The sequence below is a fragment of the Podarcis liolepis genome, assembly GCF_965112155.1.
Source record: "Podarcis liolepis genome assembly, chromosome: 8".
NCBI classification, from domain to species: Eukaryota; Metazoa; Chordata; class Lepidosauria; order Squamata; family Lacertidae; genus Podarcis; species Podarcis liolepis.
The window spans coordinates 2,101,759-2,119,604 of NC_139560.1; positions in this window are offsets into that span (position 1 = coordinate 2,101,759).

The window sequence follows — 17,846 nt, forward strand, 5'->3', positions numbered from 1 at the left end:
GCAGGAGACCCGGCCTGGGAGGAGGGAGGGAGGAGGAGGAGGCGGGGCGCGGGGAAGCCCCGCCCACCCAATGGGGGGGGAGGAGAGGGAGTGGCGCAGGGCAGGTGGGCAGGTGAGCCGCACCTTTGGGTGGGGGGCAGTGGAGGGAAGGGGCATCATCGCCCCAGGGAAGACCAGGGGTGTCAACATAGCTGTCAACTTTTCCCTTTTCTTGCGAGGAATCCTATTCGGAATAAGGGAATTTCCCTTTTAAAAAGGGAAACGTTGACAGCTATGGGGGGGGGGGGGAAATGATTCACAGGTGGTATTTTGCTCCCAGTAGGCTTGCTAACCGGGACGTGGGTGGCGCTGTGGGTTAAACCACAGAGCCTAGGACTTGCTGATCAGAAGGTTGGCGGTTCGAATCCCCGCTATCCCACACTGTCAGGAATTGAAACTGGAACCTGTACGCAAAGCAGATGCTCAAAGAACCTAAGAAGGCATTGTGGCTAGTAGCCCCGGATAGCCCTCTCCTCCACAAATTTGTCCAATCCTCTTTTAAGGCCATCTAAGTTGGTGGCATAGGGACGTGGGTGGCGCTGTGGGTTAAACCACAGAGCCTAGGACTTGCCGATCAGAAGGACTTGCCGAGCAGAAGGTCAGCGGATCAAATCCGGGCGACGGGGTGAGCACCCATTGCTTGGTCCCTGTTCCTGCCAACCTAGCAGTTCAAAAGCATGTCAAAGTGCAAGTAGATAAATAGGTACCACTCCAGCGGGAAGGTAAACGGCGTTTCCATACGCTGCTCTGGTTCGCCAGAAGCGGCTTAGTCCTGCTGGCCACATGACCCGGAAGCTGTACGCCGGCTCCCTCGGCCAGTAAAGCGAGATGAGCACCGCAACCCCAGAGTCGGCCATGACTGGACCTAACGGTCAGGGGTCCCTTTACCTTTACCTTTAGGCTTGCTAAGCCCCTTAAGGGATCACTGCCTTGTCGTGGCAAAGGGGCTTGAATAACTTAGAGAAGCTATGAGCTATGCCGTGCAGGGCACCCAAGATGAACAGGTCATTTGTTGTTGAGTCGTTTAGTCGTGGTTGGACAGTGTTCTTGAAGCTACCAGCATGAGTTTGACCAAACTGCAGGAGGCAGTGGAAGACAGGAGGGCCTGGCGTGTTCTGGTCCAGGGGGTCACGAAGAGGCGGACACGACAAAACAACAACAACAACAGGCTTGCTAATATTTACAAAGCAGACTCAGATAAGTGCTGGAAGCGATGAGCCTGCTGTCCTGGTTGGAAAGGAGTTCTGCAATATAGATTTTAAACCTTGGAGAAAAGCTCTGGAAAAGTGACTTGAAGTTCACAACATGTACCGTATATTCCCAGGAGAACTGCTTGAAAATGATTTACAGATGGTATTTATCTCCAAATAGGCTTGCTAAGATGTATAAGACTAAAGCACATAAGTGCTGGAGATGCAAAGAGGCAGAGGGAACGTTCTTTCATATGTGGTGGACCTGTAAAAGGGTAAAAAAGTATTGGGAAATGATCTATAATGAATTGGAAAAAATGTTCAAAAGTACCCCCCCCCCAAAAAAAAACCCCAGAGTCCTTTCTGTTAGGGATAATTCAGACTGAAATTCCCAGGTGTCAGAAAAGGTTATTTATGTATGCTACCACTGCAGCCCGTGTTTCATTAGCCCAAAAATGGAAAACTGGCAAGGTCCCAACTAAAGAAGAATGGCAACTTAAGCTGACAGAATATGCACAACTTGCAAACTTAACATATAGAATAAGAAAACAAGAAGAACACGTTTAGAGAAGATTGGAAAACATTTATTGAATATATGGGGAATAATTGTGTACAGCTGAAAATGCTGGCAGCATTCAGATCAGTTCAACAGTGTAAATAGGTTTTGATGGATGCAATAATGGAAAACTTAATGTTACAGTTTTTGTAAAATATGCAGGGATATAAGATATGTAAAATGAACTATGGTAGGAGAAGAAGGGAAGTCATTGATATCTTAAGTATGCAAAATGTTTATTTGAAATTGTAAAACAGAAAATTTAATGAAAAATTACATTTTTTTTTTAAAAAAGGAGTGACATGGGATGGAGTCTCCTGCAAAAGAGCATGCTTGAGAGACTCAAGCACCATTTTGCCCAAGCCTGCAGGAAGTTTGGCCTCACCATAAGGAGAGGCAGATTTGGGGGAGCGTGGCCATTTCTGTTGCACTGGGCGCAGAGCCTCAAGGGCAGTGCAGGGGAAGCCGCAGCTATGATTCAGAATGGAGTGAGAGCGACAGGGGGTACTGAATTTTGTTGTTGTGTTTTTTGTGTTTTTTTTTACTTTTACAAGAAAAGAAAGAGAAAGAGAAAGAAAGAACAATGCATAACACTTTAAACACATTTATATACATGTTTTCCAAAATGCAAACTTAAAAAAGAGAGAGAGAAAAGACAAAAGAAAAAAAATACTTTTCATAACCAATAATATTACCAAATTCATGCTTCAAACATTACAATATATAAATCGTAGTTAAAATATTATAAAATATTATAAAAGTTATCTTGCTCGCCTTTACATCTGTTCTTCAATCATTTCCCTTCCTTAGGTTCTTTCATAATCCGTCAAATCTTTATGTTCTCTATATTCTTAACAAGCTTAGTCTAAGCACAGCCAAACTTTCGTATTTGAGCCCTGCTTGTATAAATAAACATTTAAGCATTCCCATTGTTCTGTATTAAAGTTTTGGATTTGTGCCTTATTAAATCCGTCAATTTTGCTAACTCCAGGTACTCACATAGTTTACTTATCCAGTCCCCTTTTGTTGGGGGTACTGAATTTTGGCATTATGCAGGGTGCTGCTGAAAATCGAGACCCTAAGGTCCTCCGCTGCCATCAACCTGATTAAGACCAACATCCTGGGTTAGGACATTGCCAGCACTCTGTGCATCAGCACTGGGGACCACACGCTTGAGGTGCTAGACGATTTTGTCTACCTGGGCTCCACCCTAACCAGAAACGTCTTCACCAATGCTGAGCTAGACAGGCATATTGGCAAGGCAGCTCGCTTCTCCAAAGTGCGCCAGGTCCTTATCTGAGAGATCCTGTTTGCAGATGACGCAGCCTTGGCAGCACACTCCCACGGCCTCGGTCCAGTATACCTGAAGGAGCGTCTCCACCCCCATCGTTCAGCCCAGACATGGAGGTGCAGCACCGAGGGCCTTCTGGCGGTTCCCTCACTGCGAGAAGCCAAGTTACAGGGAATCAGGCAGAGGGCCTTCTCGGTGGTGGCACCCTCCCTGTGGAACACCCTCCCACCAGATGTCAAAGAGAACAACAACTACCAGACTTTTAGAAGACATCTGAAGGCAGCCCTGTTTAGGGAAGCTTTTAATGTTTGATGTATCACAGTATTTTAATATTCTTTTGGAAGCCGCCCAGAGGGGCTGGGGAAACCCAGCCAGATGGGCGGGGTATAAATAATAAATTATTATTATTATTATTATTATTATTATTATTATTATTATTATTATTATTATTAAGCAACTCTACAGAGACTCGTCAGCCGTTTTGGCCAAGTCTGCGGGGAGTTTGGCCTGTCAAAGACCAGCTTCCTGGGTCAGGATGTCGACAGCACTCCACACATCAGCACTGGCGATCACACGCTTCAGGTGATAGATGAAGGAAGAAAAATACATGAATAAAACAAATCATTACCTACTTCTGCATGGGGATTCTAATGCGTAACAGCAACTGTGAAATGTGGGAGAAGGACACAGTTAGATGTGATCATGTCCATTGAAGTGTAATGCTAAAACCATTTTCTAAGAATAGACCACCAACGCTTTCCCACCCCACAAATTAACTAATCTAAAAGCCCCGCTGAACCCCACTCCCAGATTGCTGGTGGCAGAAGAAGCTTTTAAGAGGTCACAATCTACTAAGTAGATTCTACATAGTATTACTCATTGTGCTCGCTCGCTCACACATACAGGCTGTGTGCAAGCCATACTTTTAAAGCATGTCTTTCTCCATAGTATCCCGGGAAACTGCAGTTTACCCCTTACATAGCTACAATTCCTGGCACCCTTAACATTTCCCAGGATTCTTTGGGGGAAATCATGTGTTTTAAATGTATGATGTGTGCACACAGCTACATACACAAACCAGCATCGCCTGAGCTCTGCGAGTGCGGCTTTCTCTCGATTGAAGTGCAGAGTGTTTGAGGACCAGGACATTCACAGGGAAACCAAAATGCTTGTTCACAAAGCTATTCTACTACCAACCTTACTGTATGCTTGTGGAACATGGACCACTTACAAATGCCATCTCCAACTCCTTGAAAGATTCCTTCAACAGTGTTTCCGGAAACGGCGTGATCCAGCCGTTTCTTCTTACGCCCTTCTCCCCTCTCACGCCACTAGTGCAACTGCTCGTGTCACGCTGCACTCCCCACGTGCCCCCAGAAACAGCTTAAGGCCAGCAGCTGTTGGTGCTGCGCGGAATCAATAACTAACAGCAGCTGAGATTTGAGATGCTGAACGGAGGCTGAGGGGTGACAATGGGGGGGGGGGGGGAGAAAGAAACTGACGGCTTCAAATGAGTCAGAGAAATGACCTGGAACAGGGAAGGCAACAGCGGACGTGCAGAAGCAGTAGCTATGTGAGGGGACCCAAGCAGAGAGGGGAAGGGGAAGAAATGTGTGTATATTATTACATTGGGAGACAGAATGAAAGCGCCTCCTGGATCAAGCCTATGGCCTGTCTAGTCCATCATCTCACGGCGGCCAAGCAGATTCCTGTGGGGAACAAGAACAGAAGCACTCTCCCCTCCAGCAACTGGTATTTGGAGGCATTGCTGCGGAGGGAGACCACATAGGCATCCTGGCTAGTAGCCATCAACAGCCTTCTCCTCCTCCACAAATTTGCCCAATCCTCTTTTAAGGCCATCTAAGTTGGTGGCCGGTCAGGACATGGAATTCCCCCTGCCTGGAACCTTTAAGAGCTGCTGCAGGTCAGTGTAAAGGTAAAGGGACCCCTGACCATTAGGTCCAGTCGTGGCCGACTCTGGGGTTGCGGCACTCATCTCGCTTTATTGGCCGAGGGAGCCGGCGTACAGCTTCCGGGTCATGTGGCCAGCAGGACTAAGCCGCTTCTGGCGAACCAGAGCAGCGCACGGAAACGCCGTTTACCTTCCCGCCGGAGCGGTACCTATTAATCTACTTGCACTTTTTGGGGTGCTTTCGAACTGCTAAGTTGGCAGGAGCAGGGACCGAGCAACGGGAGCTCACCCCGTCGCGGGGATTCGAACCATCGACCTTCTGATCGGCAAGTCCTAGGCTCTGTGGTTTAACCCACAGCGCCACCTGCGTCCCTTTTGCAGTTCAGTGTAGACAATACTAAACCAGATAGACCAAGGGACTGATTCCTACATTCCTGGCGCCTGCAAGATACACCTTTAGGTGCTGGTTTTAACCTTTAAAGCCCCATACGGCCCAGGACCCTCGTACCTACAGGACCGCCTCTCCTGGTATGTCCCACGGAGGACCTTACAGTCTTCAAACAAAAACACCTTGGAGGTCCCGGGCCACAGGGAGGTTAGGCTGGCCTCAACCAGAGCCAGGGCTTTTTCGGCCGTGGCCCCGATCTGGTGGAACGCTCTGTCCCAAGAGACTAGGGCCCTGCGGGACTTGACATCTTTCCTCAGGGCCTGCAAGATGGAGCTGTTCCACCAGGCCTTGGGCCAAGGCACAGCCTGACCCCCTTCTTCAGTAATTCTTCACAGCACTCTAGCCCAATGGTTGCCATGAATTTGATTTTGAATTGATTTTAGAATGAATTGATTTTAGAAAGCTGTGTTACTTTTATTGTTGTTAGCCGCTCTGAGCCCGGCTCCGGCTGGGGAGGGCGGGTTATAAATAAAATATTATTATTATTATTATTATTATTATTATTATTAGGCGCCAGGCAAAAACGTTCCTTCTTAACCAGGCCTTTGGTTAATTTCCTTGACATCCCTTTTCAAACGTGTTGGGAGGTGGGAGTTATTGGGCTGCTGTCGTTGTTTGATTATGTATTTTGTGGTTTTATATTCTGATTTTATTCCCTGAACCACCCCGAGACCTGCAGGTATAGGGCAGCATATAAATTCAATAAATAAATAAAATAAAAAGAATAAGGCATTTTCTGTGCTGATGTGTTGGCTCTGCTGATATCACATGGGCTAAGAATATAAGACGAGTCCTGCTGGATCAGCCCATTGGCCTGTCAAGTCCAGCATCTTGGTCTCACCCTGTTCCTAGTGGGAAGCCTGCAAGCAGGATTCATAATAAATAATAATAATAAATTTTTATTTATACCCCACCCTTCCCAGTTCAGGAAACTGGGCTCAGGGCGGCTAACAACAATTTTTATTCACTTAATTGATGCTGCAAAACAAAGCATAAAATACGGTATAAGGCATGAATAACAATAAAAACAAAAATCAATTTAGGGGGAAAAGCCATCCAATAACATTAGATAATCCCCAGGGCTAGCTGGCTGAATTGGTCCTACTTGGGCCAGCGAGGAGACCAGGGGAGAATTACCTGTGGGATCCCAGAGTGGGTAAACTTCATAAAAAGGGGAGGGGGAGGGAAGGAAGGGGAATAAAAGATCAGGCCAGGTTCAAATTGAAAGCCAGGCGGATTAGTTCTGTCTTACAGGCCCTGCGGAAGGAAGTTAAATCCTGCAGGGCCCTGGTCTCCTGGGACAGAGCATTCCACCAGGTCGGAGCCACCACTGAGAAGGCCCTGGGCCTGGTGGAGGATAGTCTGGCTTCCTTAGGGCCCGGGACCTCTAAACTATGGTTATTCATGGACCTTAAGGTCCTCTGTGGGGCAGACCAGGAGAGGTGGTCCCATAAGTACGATTCAAGCACAAGAGCAGTGCTTCCTCCAGCTGTGCAGGCAAACCATCGCTAGCAAGGCTTGTAGCCACCCATAGACACAGCCATGGAAAGGTGGTGCGTGTGTAACAGTGATGGATGGGAGAACACAGCTAAGAGCCAGGAAAGAGCAGGCAAAGAAAAGAAGACGGCACGTTTTGCAGAAGATAAATCTCCCTAAGATGATTCGCCTTGATAGCTAAATGGGATCGCTGCATTCAGAAGCAGGGCATCTCTGTGTGCCAGATGTGAAGGTGACATGATCTCGGAAGGCCATCACCTAGGAACAGGAGTACCTGGCCTTAGACCAGGCCAGACTATTTGTGCCTGGGGCCCAGTGTTGTCTTCTCTGGCTGGCAGAAGCTCTCTGGGTAGAGGAGGCCCCCTTCCTCCCTGACACCTCCTACGAGAGAGACATCTTCAGCTGTGGAAATGGGAGTCGAATCTGGGAGCTCCCGCAGTCCCCACACAGCTGCTTGGGGGCTTTTTGGAAATCTCCAAACTGGGAGAAACCAAATGCTGGATTGTGATGGACCTTTGGATAGATCCAGCAAGGCAGGCGCCGTGGGTGCAATGATGGACAGAAAGGAAACATCTCTAGGGGACAGGTGGATATTGTCACATGCCACTCCAAGGGGTGCAAGATTCCAGGGAGGTGCAGGTGCTTAAGCGGCTGTGATGGCCTGGGATTCGGACTCGGAGGCTGAACCTGAGGGATCCCAGCCTGCACAGGATTCCCCACCCCCAGAACCAGCTGAGCCGGGGCGGGGGCATGAGCCTGAAGGGTCCTCACCTGTGCTGGATCCTCAGGTGCAGGCACCAGCTGAGTCTGCTCTGGCTCTGGAGGTGATGGAGGACCCATTGCCTGCAGGTGCTCCACTCTCAGCCCCGTCAGGGGAAGCTGAGGTTGCCTCTGGGTCCAGTAACCCTCCAGCCTCTCCTGAGCTGCAGAGGCTCAGGGCAGAGAGGCGGAGGGAACTAAGTTCCCGCAGGAGGAGTGCTCGCCTCCAGGCCAGGAGAGGTGAGTCACCAGAGGATCGGGGCCGCCCTATGCCTCGGGGCAGATAAAAGCCAGCCAGCCCCAGTCCCAAGTTGCGGGAGTAACATTGTTGGTTGCTAGTTCCTGCCTGAACCCTGTCCTGCTTTCCTGCCTGAGCTCCTGACCTGCCCTGGCTCCCTGCTTGCAAGCCGGTTCCTGACTTCACCCGGCTCCCTGCCCTGCACCCAGCTTCAGCTACTACGGACTGCCTCCTCGTTGCACCTTTGACCATGGACCGAACTTGGACCTTGCCTCTCAGGTAACCCACGGGACCAGCACAGCGGCATTTGTGTTTCCTTTGGAAATGAGGCACAGCAGAAAGTGCAGTGTCTTCATCATATACGGTCTATTTACACATATATACAACCTAAGCCTACAATAGAGGGGCTCAAAGAATTACACTCCAGCCTTGGATCAAAAAAGAAATCAAGCATGGCTCTCTGTCTCTCTGCTCAGCTTGCCGCACTTAACAGAGTGACACTTTTTTTCTTCTAACTATCTCTTAGTGGAAGGAGGGTCTCACCCCCATCTGCTCATCATACAGCACAGAGTATCTGCTTTGTTAATCGCCCATTTCCTTCCCTTTATTCTCTTCTCTCAAGCAATTTCCAGAACACTGAAAAACTGGTTCGGCTTGTATTTTGACGCTGCTAAATTCAGCGCCTGGCAGCCCATCTTAATACTCCGAGCATTAATTTCACATTGCCTTGCTGAAACACCCTAAGAGGCTGCCTTATTCTGAATAAGCTGAGCCTTGGTCCTCAGCTGATAGGCAGCTCTGCCACTCTCAGGGATGACTGCAGCATGGCTGTGCTGGTCCCGGGGGGGGGGGGGAGGTACTGATACCGTAGCCGAGGTTCAGTCCAGAGTCACTAGCAGGGTAGACGATCACTAGATGAGACGCGAGGTCCGAAACAGGGAGCCGGGCGGGGGAACAGGAACGCTGGTAGGGCAGCAGCAGGAAGCCAGGCAGGGAACAGGAACACTGGTAGGGCAGAAGCGGGCAGCCGGGCGAGGAACAGGAACACCGGAGAGTCAGGAGCAGGAAGCCGGGTGAGGAACAAGCACACCGGGAGTGCAGATCTAGGTCTGGGTAAAGCAGGTACTCCACAACGACGTTGCTCCCGCAACCTGGGACCGGGCTGCCTGACCTTTATCTTCTTCTAAGGCCGGGGGGCGGTCCCGGCCCCCAGGAGCCCTGCCTCTCCTGGCCTTAAGGCGAGCACTCCTCCTGGGGGAAACCAGTTCCCTTCGCCTCTCTGCCCTAAGCCTCTGCAGTTCAGGAGAGGCCGAAGGGTTACTGGGCCCCAGGGGAGGCTCACCTGTAGCCACTGAGTCCTCCAGCACCTCTGGGGCCAGAATGGTCTCACCTGGTGCCTGCCCCTGAGGATCTGGCACAGGTGCAGGCTCCTCAGCATCTAGGCCTTGCCCCAGTTCAGCCGGCCCTGGAGGCGGGGACTCCTGTGCCGGCTGGGATTCCTCCGGTTCACTCTCAGACTCGGAATCCCAGGCCATCACAATGGCTGAGGAGGCACAGGTGTGAGATTTCCGCAAGGGTGCTGCTCCTTTGGGCGGGATGTCCGTGGCGAATCCGTAGCCCGAAGAGACGGCAGAGACAAAGGCACCAGAATTGGGAGCGTGGACCATAGTAGGAAGCATGGCCGTGAGGCTCAGCGAAGCATCTGTCCAGAGCCCTTGACTGGACCCAGCAGCCTGCAAGGACAATGTGGAAACAGCAGCTGCACCCCAATGGAAGAATATATGGGACATTTTGAGAAGCCCTACAAGCTGTTGTCCTCTTAAATGCTCAGGTAGGATGGCCTGTACAAGACTAATGGGCTGGCGGGCTTGAAATGCAAACACAGGAACCAGAAATTGAAGTGTGGGGAGGACCACCGTGGTTACTGTCAAGAGGAAAATGAAATACAGTGGTACCTCGGGTTACAGATGCTTCAGGTTAAGAACTTTACCTCAGGATGAGAACAGAAATCGCGTGCTGGCGGTGTGGCGGCGGCGGGAGGCCCCATTAGCTAAAGTGGTACCTCAGGTTAAGAACAGTTTCAGGTTAAGAACGGACCTCCAGAACGAATTAAGTTCTTAACCTGAGGTACCACTGTACTACGTTGAATACAGGGAGACCACAAGGGCTGACAGTTTCCTTTATATTTTTGACAGCCCGCTTTTTGCCAGCATCTGCCACCTGAGGCAGCTGTCTCACTTTGCCTAACAGTAGGGCCAGCAGATGCACATGCTGGGGTCTTTTTTTGATTCCTGGGGATCATGTCTGTCAGGGGACTGCCATCGGAACCGGGGAGGGAGGCAGGGAGGCTGTTGGGATACAGAGTGCCTCCAAAACTCCTGAGGAGCAGCTCCTCTTCCAGCAATGGGAAAAGCCACACCTCCAGTGGGGAAGAGAGGGAAGGGGCCAGCCAAGCGAGGAAAGGGCTGGAGGATGCTTCTGAGAGCCCCAGCGCCTCACCTGGCCAGACTGGCCAGGAGGGACGCACGCCACTTCCATTGCCCACCTTGTACAGAGGAGTGAGACGCAAGGAGGGGAGGAGGAGACTTGGGGTGCCAAAGTTCTTACGTTGGGGGAGAAGCCGGAAGGGGCCACTCCCGGATTCTGCAAGTGACTGAGACGGACATGAACTTGGTAGATCTGCAGTGTAAATAGTTTGCACAATGAAAGCTGTAAAAGACAGATTGGAGTCCTGCCTGGTTACTCACGAGCAACCACCACCAGCATCTGACAATGTCCCACAGCATCCCTGCTTTCTCAGGTGCAAATGCAGCCGATGAGCTGAAGAGGACCAGCAACCCCACCAAATAAAGGGAAGCACAGACAGTTCAAAACGTTCCTTTTACTCTTGCCACCTGCGGACCAGTTCGTTCCCCTTGTCATCGTTCGTCTGTGCCAGCCTCTGGACGCCGGGTGCGAGATTGTCTCTGGCTGGAGATTTCTCCCCAAATAAAGATGTAGCCAGTGCCTCGGAGGAGACTGTCAGGGGCTGAAAAGAGCGTCAAAAGTGGTTCCCTTGAGGAAAGCCAAGAAGGGAAAAGGTCCTCAGAGACAGGACAGGCAGAGCGTTGGTGGTGGTGGAGACGGGGAAGGAGAAGAGCAGGGCTTGTTTCTAAAAAAAGGCAGGTACACGTTGTTTCTAAAATAAGGAAAGCGGATCAATTGTTCCCTGTGGCCACCGAGGAAACAGGATCGAGTGACAGAGAAGGAGGACTGAGAGAAATTACACAGCGGGAGGAAGTCAGCTTTGATAAGGACATCACAGCAGGATCAGTCCCAAAGGAGGGGGGCATAAGAACATGAGGAGAGCCCAGCTGCGTCAGGACAATGGCCATTCTAGCCAAGGATCCTGTTCTCTCTCTTTTTTAAAAAAATGCTTTTTATTGGCGTTTCATTTAATACAAACAAAACACGGTAAAATTCAACTATCATTTACCCACGTTCCTTCTGCTGAGCATCGACTTCCTTCCCTCCCTTCAACAGGTTTTCTTACGTCAGTCACTTTTTCCACCGTTTCTTATTTTATCCAATCCTATCTACATCGCAAGATTTATTTCAGTCCTGCCGGAGTCTTCAGATTTCTACAGTTATTATTTATGTACTCCATAAATTTACGCCAATCTTTTTGGAATTTTGCTTCCTCCCGATACTACCGGATTCTACAGGTCCGTTTTGCTAGTTCCGTGTAATCAACCATCTTCGTCTGCCTCTACTTCTCTATTGTTGGTAATTCTGGTGCTTTCCATTTTGGGGCTAACAAAGTCGCCCAGCATGGTGTTCTCACAGGGGCTAACCACATACCTGCCAGCAGCATTTGAACACAAGAGCAGCACTCTCCTAGAATCATAGAATCATAGAGTTGGAAGAGACCACAAGGGCCATCGAGTCCAACCCCCTGCCAAGCAGGAAACATCATCAGAGCACTCCTCAACTGCGGCTTCCAGCAATTGGCATTCAGAAGCATTGCTGCCGCCAACTGTGGAGGGAGATCATAGCCATCTGGGCTAGGAGCCATCAGTAGCTCTCTCCTCCTCCATGAATTTGTCTCATCCTCTTTTAAAGCCAGGGCCAGGGCCTTTTCAGTGATGGCTCCGACCTGGTGGAATGCTCTGTCCCATGAGACTAGGGCCCTGAAGGATTTAACCTCCTTCCGCAGGGCCTGTAAGACAGAGCTATTCTGCCTGGCTTTCATTTTGAACTTAGCCTGATCTTTTATTCCCCTTCCTTCCCTCCCTCTCCCCTTTTTATGAAGATTACCCGCTCTGGGATCCCACAGCTAATTCTCCCCTGGTCTCCCCTGGCCCAGATAGGACTAACTTTGCCAGCTAGCCCATCTAATGTTTACTGGATGGATTTCCCCCCTAAATTGATTTTTTAATTCTGAATTTATTGTTATTCACGTTTTATACTGTATTTTATGTTTTTTGTTGTTGCATCAATTAAGTGTTTTAAATTTGTTGTTAGCCGCCCTGAGCCCGGTTTTCTGAACCAGGAAGGGTGGGGTATAAATAAATTATTATTATTATATTATTCAAGTTGGCGGTCATCAACGTCTCCTGAGGCAGTGAGTTCCAGTGTTTTATCTGTTTGGAATCTTCCAGCATTCAGTTTCATTGGGAATCCTCTCAGCCTGTGCTCTCAATCTCCTATTATATTATTATTATTATTATTATTATTATTATTATTATTATTATTATTATTATTATTAGTATACCACCCTTCATCCGAATACCTCAGGGCTGTTCACAAGATGAAAAGACAGGATAAAAGCACAAACTAAATAGTGACAACAAAAACAAAACAAAAAGCTTGCCCAGGGGGAGAGACCACTGGATGCAAGTTATGAGTTGTCCTGTTTACTGCATCCTCTCCCACCCTAGATGCTCAGACAGCACCTTGTTGTTCATCAGTTTCTCCAGACAAGCAACACAGGGCGACTCGCTTGTGAGCTTCCATCCTGGTTATCTGGCTGGTCGCTGCTGGAAACAGAAGGCCAGGCAGTGCAGTTCTTATAAATCACCCTTACCAGCTTTATTTTTCTTTGATTGCAGCCCCTGCCAAGCCTCTGCCGGCCAGCCTGACCTTTCCATCCATTACCCAAAGTGCCTGGACGACGTCATAAATCCTTTGAAGAGCATCAATCTTTCTCTGAGCCAGGCAACGTTGTTCAGCGTACCGCTCCAGGAATCGCTCACGTGGGCGGGAGGACTGTTTTCGGTCGGAGATTCCGTGTCAACATTAGGAATACAGTGGTACCTCAGGTTAAGTTCTTAATTTGTTCCGGAGGTCTGTACATAACCTGAAACTGTTCTTCACCTGAAGCACCACTTTAGCTAATAGGGCCTCCTGCTGCCGCTGCACTGCCAGAGCCCTATTCCTGTTCTTATCCTGAAGCAAAGTTCTTAACCTGAAGCATTATTTCTGGGTTAGCAGAGTCTGTAACCTGAAGCGTATGTAACCTGAGGTATTACTGTAACTTTCTGATGGCAAGAGCTGTCGGAAAAGGTCCCTTGGAAGGCAGTGGACTCCTATTCCTTGGAGTTTCTTAAAAGAGTGTTTGTGTGGCACTGGCCATCCTTCAAGGATTCTTCAGCTGCAATTGCTGCAACTAATCTACATACAACTAACCCAGAATGTGGCAGCTAGACTGGTGACTGGGAGCAGCTGCAAAGACCACATAACACCAGTCCTGAAAGACCTACACTGGCTCCCAGTATGTTTCCAGGCACTATTCAAAGTGTTGGTGCTGACCTTTAAAGCCCTAAATGGCCTCGGTCCAGTATACCTGAAGGAGCATCTCCACTCCCATTGTTCAGCCCGGACATTGAGGTCCAACACCGAGGGCCTTCTGGCGGCTCCCTCACTGCGAGAAGTGAGGTTACAGGGAACCAGGCAGAGGGCCTTCTTGGTGGTGGCACCCGCCCTGTGGAACGCCCTCCCATCAGATGTCAGGGAAATAAACAACATCTGAAGGCAGCTTTTAAGGTTTAATAGGTTATTGTATTTTAGTGTTCTGTTGGAAGCCACCCAGAGTGGCTGGGGAAGCCCAGCCAGATGGGCAAGGTATAAATAATTTATTATTATTATTATTATTATTATTATTATTATTATTATTATTATTATTGCTGCAGGGGTTTGGACTAGATGAGCCTTGGGATCTCTTAGGTAAAGGTAAAGGGACCCCTGACCATTAGGTCCAGTCGTGACCGACTCTGGGGTTGCAGCACTCATCTCGCTTTATTGGCCGAGGGAGCCGGCGTACAGCTTCCGGGTCATGTGGCCAGCAGGACTAAGCCACTTCTGGCGAACCAGAGCAGCTCATGGAAATGCCATTTACCTTCCTGCCGGAATGGTACCTATTTATCTACTTGCACTTGCTTTCGAACTGCTAGGTTGGCAGGAGCAGGGACCAAGCAACGGGAGCTTACCCCGTCACGGAGATTCAAACCACCGACCTTCTGATCGGCAAGTCCTAGGCTCTGTGGTTTAACCCACAGCACCACCCGCGTCTGGGATCTCTTACAGACCTACAAAATTCTGAGTTTCAAAGGCCTTCGCGCTGGAGACCTTCCCTGGTGGCTTGTGCCACGTGCACTAATTAGCAGACGGAGAGAGCTGCTGCCACGTGGATTTTTTTTCCGCCTTGGGCTTCCCAATGTCTGTCATGGGCAGGCATGGGTAATGGGGGGGGGGGACCCAAGGCCCCAGAGCAGCAGAGAGAAGGGTGCCTTTGAAGCCAGGAGCAAAAAAATGGCTTCATTAGGGTTGCCACGGCGATGAGCTCTCCTGCCTCTCCTCTTCCCACCCTCCAATTCCCACCGCCTCCTTCTCCTCCCGCATCTTGTCCAGAACCACTTTCCTGCTGCTGATGTTGCAGAGGCTGAAGCGGAGAAGCGAAACAGATGGCAAGGATGTAAAAAGAGAGAGCAGAAAGCGCCGTGCCTTGTTCCTGGCTGCGCAGTCTATTCCTTCCGGCCACGCTCCAGTGCGGTGGGTGTACTCGTGCGTGCAATTAAACACGGTCGGCCGCTGAGTGTTCCTTCCCTCCCCCCCCCCCGCACCTCTGTATTGATCAAGTGTCCGCGGCAGGGAGATAAAAGGGCACGGTTATGTTGCAATTAGCTCTGAAAGCATCATCAGGGCATCGATCCATTTGTCAATTAAGGATTTTGTTAAGCGGGCTGTTACAGTCGCTGGGGAGGGGGGATTTCCGCACCCGGTCTGGCTGCTGTAATCATTTGGTGCATCTTTCATGCAGCGCACAGTTAAATTACGGTCCTAACCACCGAGCCTCTTGGGCTTGCCGATCGGAAGGTCCGCGGTTCGAATCCCTGCGACGGGGTGAGCTCCCATTGCTCGGTCCCTGCTCCTGCCAACCTAGCAGTTGAGAGCACGCCAGTGCAAGTAGATAAATAGGTACCACTGTGGCGGAAAGGTAAACAGTGTTTCTGTGCGCTCTGGTTTCCGTCACGGTGTCCCGTTGCGCCAGAAGCGGTATAGTCCTGCTGGCCACATGACCCGGAAAGCTGTCTGTGGACAAACGCCGGCTCCCTCGGCCTGAAAGCGAGATGAGCGCCGCAACCCCAGAGTCGCCTTTGACTGGACTTAACCGTCCAGGGGTCCTTTACCTTTACCTTTTCCCTCACTCACACTGTTGGCTGTACTAACCGAATACGTGCAAAAACCAATAAAAATTATATATGAATAAATCTATTGATGTACAACCAAACATCTGATAAGACAGGAGACAACAAAGTCACTGCAGATTATTGAGTCATCTGGACTGGCTATTTGAATCGGAATAGGCAAGCCTGCAAGTGTTACAAGATTCTTCAGCAGGTGTGTTGTACACGGCTCTGCAACACCAACACACACACAGAGGGCAGCTCCCCTGGTACCAACTATCCCAGCCCGACAATCAACGGGGTGGTGCTGCTTGTTGGCTGGTTGGCGCTGACCAGTGACGGGGCCTTCTCGGTGGTGGCCTCCCAGTACTGGAATGCCTTGCCTACTGCACTGTGTCTGTTTTTCTCATTATTAACATTCCACATGGAGATACAAAGCATTCCTGTCACCCAGAGATTTGATAGCTGAAGAGCTACTGCTCCTGGCAACCTTGATTATAAGTAAAAAACCTCAGAGCAATTTCCAAAGTATGTGACTTTTAAAAAAAGGGTTGTTTTTTAAAGAAATTATTTAGATCTTTTCATTTTATGTTTGTGTTGCTGCCCAGCCTTGTGCTCCTTTGGAAGGAGGAGCACGGTAGGAATTTAATTAAAAGAAATAAAACTGCGACAGAAACCTCTCCCACCGGCTTTCCTAGAGAGACCAGCTGCCAGGGCCTTTCTGTAGAAGCCTTTAAAACAAAAAACAAAAAACTGTTTAAAGCATGGTTTTGCTTCCCCCACCAGCACTTTTATGCTGATCACAAACTCTCTGGCTGTTGCCCTGCAATTATTTCCTTTTTGGTTCCTCTTGTTTTGTTTTTACCCTCATCCATTTTATGCAAATGGTGACCGTGGATAGTTTTGTTACTTGCCTGGAGGCATTTTTAAAAGATGAATTATAGGCCCTTCTCCGTCAGCTCTTTACTGCCACTGAAAATTAACTTTCTCTTTCTGGTTCCTTTTTCATGTTCCATTAGGCACACTGAGCAAACACGTTTTGCCAGACATTTGAGGTTTAGACATAACACCATTCTCACAATTAGCAGCTGTGTGGACGCATACTGTATATATATATACATAATTAGCAATTTCAGGGGAGTAGGGGGAAGCCCACGATGGTCCTCATCTGGATCAAGGCCTGTGCCTGAAGTGTAACTAACAGGCACAGGCCCTGATCCAATTTAGGACCATTGTGAGTGTTATGTACTGAGTTGAATAGGATCCAAAATTCAGCAGTCTGATTGGTCCTAGAACAGTAGGATTCAGAATGCAGCAGTCTGATTGGTCCTAGAACAGTAGGATTCAGAGTGCAGCAGTCTGATTGGTCCTAGAACAGTAGGATCCAGAATGCAGCAGTCTGATCGGTCCTAGAACAATAGGATCCAGAATGCAGCAGTCTGATCGGTCCTAGAACAATAGGATCTAGAATGCAGCAGTCTTATCGGTCCTAGAACAATAGGATCCAGAATGCAGCAGTCTGATTGGTCCTAGAACAATAGGATCCAGAATGCAGCAGTCTGATTGGTCCACAGGAGCCACCCAATCCAGCTCCAGGTGGAAGTGAATCCGCAACCTGATTGGCTTACAGGGAAACCCCAGAATTAGCCAATCAAGTGGGGCCCATTGTGTAAATAATGTATATAAAGCAGACATTTGGGGGGAACTTCCATTCCTCCTCACCACTATGAGATGAATAAAGAGCATGAAATCCAATCTCGACTCCGAGTATATTTCAGTGAGCTGCCCCCTACTCCCCTGAAATTGCAAATTGTGGGCATGTCAGGGGGTTGGACTAGATGACCCTGGGGTCCCTTCCAACTCTACTCTTGACGTCATCTCTTGCTTGGTCCTCCCTGCATTGGATTGGCTGCTGCTCTTCTCCTTCCCAGATATGCAAATCTCCTTTTCTTGTGATTGGCATAATCGACCGGAGCCAAAGGCTTTACATATTTCTCTCCCCCCCCCTTTTTTGTTTACTGTAATTTTTAATGCTGTTTTTATTGAATTAGGCTTGGTGGAACGTTGATGGGAAATCATTTTATAAATGTTACAAATTAAATGCATGGATAAATCATGCTAGCCTGTCCAAGAGACAGAGGGAAAAACCCCAAATTCTATTGACCTCTATATCTTGAGATGCAACGAATGCCAAGTTATACGATGCTGCCTTTGCTTGTTATATTTTGAAAAATAAAAATATTGTTAAGGTG